Raw genomic sequence first — 6,181 nt, 5'->3', positions numbered from 1 at the left:
GATTCCAGCTTGTGCTTTACCCAGCCTGGTGTTTCACATGATGTACTCTGCATAGAAGTTAAATAAGCAGGTTGACGATATACAGCCTTGATGTTCTCCTTTCCCAGTTTTGAACCAGTCCGTTGTTCCATGTCCAGTTCTAACTATTGCTTCTTGACCCACATACAGGTTTCTCAGGAGACAGGTAATGTGGTCTGGTATTCCCATCTCTAAGAATTTTCCACAGTTTGTTGTGATCCACACAGTCAAAGGCTTCAGCATAGTCAATGAAGCAGAAGTAGATATTTTTCTGGAATTCCCTTGCTTTCTCTGTGATTCAACGAATGTTGGCAATTTGATCTCTGGTTCCTCTGCCTTTTCTAAACACCCACTGTATAATGCTTTTTATTCCTATCATACCAGTAGTAATGTTCCATCTTTCATTCCTGATTATAGTAATATGAGTCTTCTCAGATTTTCCTTGGTCTACTTATCTGAAGGTTTGTCGATTTTATTGATCTTTTCAAAGAACTAGTGTCTTTGGTTTTTCTGCTCCCCTCACTTCTCTGAGCTCTAAATCTCTAAACATGAAGCTAGGTAAGAAATGGTGACAGCCTGCTTCCCCTGGGGAGAAATCTTAGCCCGTGGTCCTGAACTGCAGCCCAGAGGATTTGAGCTTCCAACATGCCAAAGTGGGAGTTGGATAAGGGAGCTGTTCTTACTGAGATTTAGTAGATTTTTTTTTAAAATAAAGGTTTCCCTATTTGCTGAATACTCTCTGAACTTTCAGAGACTTGAAATGGTTGTGTCCTTCAGAAACATTCACCTTTATGGTTGTTTCACTGGGAAGAAGGAACAGAGCTCTTCATGTTGCCATTTTATACATTTCTGCTCCAGCCTGGCATTCTTTTTGATACCCAAATGAATCTCTTCCATTTTAAATGAGCCCCCGTTCTTGTGCTGGGTCCTCCCTGAACTTGTCCAGCTCTCTGTATTCTCTTTACCTCAGTGTGTTGTGGAGTCATGAGCCAGCAGAGTTCCTGGTTTGTTCCTGTCAGTGTGAATTTGGTGACAATTTGGTTCTCTTTACTTGGGTCTTTACTAAGCTCTTTCCCTTCCATTCTTCTTGCTGCTGCCCATGTAGCTTCTAAAGTGGAATCTTCCATGCTTCAGGAGGCAGGCCCCTGGGCATGATAAGCCAGTTGGGGAGGGAGTGATGTAAGGTCCAACTTCTTGCCAACTAAGGACATATAAAAGCAGTTCAGTTAACATCTATGTAGTCGCCACTGTCTCAGAAAGCATAGATATTTCTTCTCAGGAAAGTAGGAAAATTCAAAATATTACATTAAAACATTTTGAAAACATTTTACTAATGAAACACTTCACATTGTCCTGTGGTTCATGGATGGTCACACAGCAAGCACTGGACCATGTGAGGTCATTCTGGAAGTACTTAGCTAAAGAACACACCTAGCTGAACCCTCAACCCCCACCCTCCCCCCATCTTGCCGCAATAACTGCACCACAACTCTCCTAACGCCCCCTCCCCTGTGCTCTCTGGCACATTCTTATAATTGGACATTTATTGATGATGAGTTGGACTGCCTTTCAAGACAGTGACCATGTTAAAAGCAAGGATCCCATCTTCCTCATCTCTGTGTGCCCAGCCAGGAACAGGTGCTGGGACTGGCAGAAAGTAGAGTCTCCACAAATGTTTGCTGAATGAGTGGATGGATAAGTGAAGGATAAGTCAATGAATTGTTGCCCGTTGTCAGAATCATAAAATCAACTTCTTAGTTGGTATCGGGGCCATCCTGATCTGGCCGCTGCACCATGTCCTACTGATCTTATCACTGTAAACTCTCCTTCTCAACGTGGACTCCATTCCAGCCCAACCAGTCTGTTCTCTCATCTTCAGAAATGTCCCACATGATTTCATCTTGCCCACAGCTCCGCTTCTTGGATGGTCTTCCTCCTCTACTTATGACCACTCTTGAGCCTGCCAAGACCTTTTCACAGAAATGGATGTCTCCTCAGAACAGACCAGGCCTATTTCTATAGGTTTGGTATGTTTGGGGTCGTGTTCCTGTTTTGCCAGAGAATTAACCTGGTGTGTCTTGCACTGGAACTTGTTGGCTCTTGAGTGGGGCTTGGTTGCAGTGTAGGTATGGAGACTTTTGGGTGAGCTCTTGTTTATTAATGTTCCCTGGAGTCAGGAGTTCTCTGATGTTCTAAAGTTCTGGAGTAGGGCCTCCTGCCTCTGGGTTTTGGTCCTCCTCTTACAGTAGCCTCCAGACTTCTCTATCCATACAGCACAGAAGATAAAACCCCTAGGTTAATGGTGAAACAACTCTCCACAGCCAGGAATACCCAGAGAGATTCACAGAGTTATATAGAGAAGAAAAGAGGGAGGAGGGAGATAGAAGTGATCATGAGGAGAAAAGGGAGAGTCAAAAGTGGAGAGAGCAATCAAGCCAGTAATCATATCCCTAAGTGAAAATGGATACTGAAGGTTTGATTCTTAACGGTACAAAATTGATAACAAATATCGAAAAGCAAAGGTTAAAAACCTAGAATAGAAGTTAGACTCTCAAAAACACAATATAAAAACTACAAAACAAAATCAATCAAAAAAATGAAAAATACATATGGAATTAATTTTAAAAAATAGGTTTTTTTTAAAAAAAGAAAGGTAATAGAAGGCTATAAAAATTAAAGTTAAAAGAGTAATAACCAAAATTTTTTAAAAAACAAAAAATGATCATAGTAAAAATACATCTAGGCATTTCTCTGGACCTTTTGTGGGCAGTGTGGCGTCAGTTCAGTGTCAGTTCAGTTCAGTTCAGTCGCTCAGTCATGTCTGACTCTTTGCGACCCCATGAATCGCAGCACGCCAGGCCTCCCTGTCCATCACCAACTCCCGGAGTTCACTCAGACTCACATCCATCGAGTCAGTGATGCCATCCAGCCATCTCATCCTCTGTCGTCCCCTTCTCCTCCTGCCCCCAATCCCTCCCAGCATCAGAGTCTTTTCCAATGAGTCAACTCTTCACATGAGGTGGCCAAAGTACTGGAGTTTCAGCTTTAGCATCATTCCTTCCAAAGAAATCCCAGGGCTGATCTCCTTCAGAATGGACTGGTTGGATCTCCTTGCAGTCCAAGGGACTCTCAAGAGTCTTCTCCAACACCACAGTTCAAAAGCATCAATTCTTCGGCGCTCAGCCTTCTTCACAGTCCAACTCTCACATCCATACATGACCACAGGAAAAACCATAGCCTTGACTAGATGAACTTTTCTTGGCGAAGTAATGTCTCTGCTTTTGAATACGCTATCTAGGTTGGTCATAACTTTCCTTCCAAGGAGTAAGTGTCTTTTAATTTCATGGCTGCAGTCACCATCTGCAGTGATTTTGGAGCCCCCAAAAATAAAGTCTAAGCCTGTTTGCACTGTTTCCCCATCTATTTCCCATGAAGTGATGGGACCAGATGCCATGATCTTCGTTTTCTGAATGTTGAGCTTTAAGCCAACTTTTTCACTCTCCTCTTTCACTTTCATCAAGAGGCTTTTTAGTTCCTCTTCACTTTCTGCCATCTAAGAGTGGTGTCATCTGCATATCTGAGGTTATTGATATTTCTCCCGGCAATCTTGATTCCAGCTTGTGCTTCTTCCAGTCAGTGCTTCTCATGATGTACTCTGCATATAAGTTAAATAAGCAGGGTGACAATATACAGCCTTGACGTACTCCTTTTCCTATTTGGAACCAGTCAGATAACCCCTTATTCTGGCTTGTATATCTGGCATATATATCTTATATATATTCTGGCTCATCTCTGGCTTGAGACCTTGTTTTCAAGGTGTATAGGTGCCTCTCAAGTGCACAGTCTCAACATTAACTGCAGGGTTTTAATCTGTTGCACCTGTCACTTCCATAGTAGTTCCCCCTTCTTTGTTTATTTTGGCTTCCTCTGTTTGCAAGTCTCTTCCATGTCTAATTTCTGCCCTGATACAAGGGGGCGAAGGTGGCCACTTATTTAGGCTCACTTGTTTAGTTGTGTTGTGGGGAGGGAGGGGCACTGCAAACAAATACCACTGGCATGTGTGGGGAGTGCTTGCAGTGGATGGACCACACTGGGTTTGCCACAGCCCAAGGCGGCGTGTCCTTCCTGGGTCCACCCTGCTCAGGCTCCAGGGTGCTCTGCAAGGGCATTGTCCCAAGTGGGCCCTGCATTTTGTGCACTTCCCAGGTCTAAGCCACTCAGGTTCTAGGGTGCTCTGCAGGGGCACAGACCCAGATGGGCTGTGGGTTTTGTGCCTTTCCCAGGTCTGAGCAACTCAGGTAACTGGGCGCTTGGTGAGTGCACTGTCCCAGGTGGGCCATGCATCTTGTGCACCGCCCCGGTCCTGGCCACTTGGTTTCCTAGGTGCACTGTGACAGCCTCAGGTGTGCTACGTATCTCCTCTGGGGAGCTGATCTCAGGTTGTGACACTCCTGGCAGATGTGAACTGTCCAGTATCCCAGGAAGACATGATTAGCAACTGGGAGCCTGCTCACAGTTTGATAGAAGATGCAGTCTCTGGGGCCAAGATTGCAGCAGCCCCTTGCCTTCCGGCTCTGGCTGTGACACAGCTGCCTCTCTGGCACTGGGGAGGGAGGGCCCTAAATGGCAGCTGGCTTGCTCTCATTTGGTATTCGCTCAATCCTTTGTTCTGTGAGCACACCAGGGGTCATCGTGTAGCATTAGAGCCTTTCACAGGAAAGGATTATTTCTTGTTTTTCATCTCTCTAGCAATCCCACGGTTTAGGTTGCTATCTCACATTGGCTTCCTCAGATTGTCCTCAGGGCATTCAGGCCTGGTCCTTACCGTAAGGACCGATGATGCAGCCTGTACCTCCCAGTCCAGCCCCCACCTGCTGCTGGTGGAAGAGAGTGTCTGTGCCGCTTCTCCATCTCTGCTTGTAGTTGTGGTGAGGCGCATATTCTGTAGGGCATCCCCCCCGTCCTGTTATGTTGCCCGCTGAGATCCCAAAACTCCCCACAGACACACCTATGAAAGGGTTTTCTACAATGTGGAAACTTCTCCTTCACGACTCCCTTTCCAGGACGGGTCTCTGTCCCTAAATCTTTTGTCTGTTTTCATCTTTTATATTTTGTCCTACCTCCTTTTGAATAGATTGGGCTGCTTTTCTGGGTGCCTGGTGTCCTCTGCCAGTGTTCAGAAATTATTTTGTGGAAGTTGCTCAACATTCAAATGATCTTTTGATGAATTTGGGGGTGAGAAAGTGGTCTCCCTATCCTTTTCCTCCACCATCTTGGGACCACCCCCCTTCTCTTTCTCATCTTGCCCATATCAAAACTGTCTGTGCTGGATGGCTGTTCCTGTACCTGAAGGTCATGGACACACAACACCCACAAGGCTTTGTGATGTCCTTCAAGAATTCCACATGCAGATGGCGCTGCCCCACTAAGTTTTCCAGTTATTTAAGTATGTACAGTCTCACATTGAGATATACTCCCCCTACTTTCTTCCTGTACCCCAAGACCTCTCTTCTCTTTCTTACCTTGCTCTTCTGAAGACAGAGTGTGCAGGAGCAACTGTCCCTGTGACTGAAGGCCTTGGCAACACAATACCCACAGGCTTTTCTGATTTAGTTCAACAAATCCACTAGCAGATGGTGCTGCTCCACTACATTTCCTGAATTCTACCTGGCTCTACAGCCTCACATTGACATTTACTCTCCCACTCCCTTCCTGTGCCCCGAGACCTGTCTTTTCTTTCTTCTCTTGCCCTTATCAAACGTGACTGTGCAGGAGTGACTCTCCCTGTCGCTGAAAGCCTTGTTGACACAACACCTCCATGGCTCTCAGATGTAGTTCAAGGAATACACCATCAGAAGGCACTGATTCACTAGCTCTTCGAGTTCTACTTGGCTCCACAGTCTCACAGTGATATCTACTCCCACTCCCTTCCTGTGCCTCAAGACCTCTCTTCTCTTTCTTCTTTTGTCCATATCAAAATTGTGCGAGGGTGACTGTCTCTGTCTGAAGACCTTAGCAACACAATACGCCAAGGGACTTCTGATGTAATTCAAGGAATCCACCAGCAGATGGCTCTTCTCCACTAGCATAGAAATCGGAAGCACAGAATCAGTTAATAGGTTCCTTTTTTTATTTATGTATTTATTTGACTGTGATGGGTCAT

Source organism: Bos indicus x Bos taurus, unplaced genomic scaffold, assembly GCF_003369695.1.
Source record: "Bos indicus x Bos taurus breed Angus x Brahman F1 hybrid unplaced genomic scaffold, Bos_hybrid_MaternalHap_v2.0 tig00011818_arrow_arrow_obj, whole genome shotgun sequence".
NCBI classification, from domain to species: Eukaryota; Metazoa; Chordata; class Mammalia; order Artiodactyla; family Bovidae; genus Bos; species Bos indicus x Bos taurus.
This window is presented reverse-complemented; position numbering follows the sequence as displayed.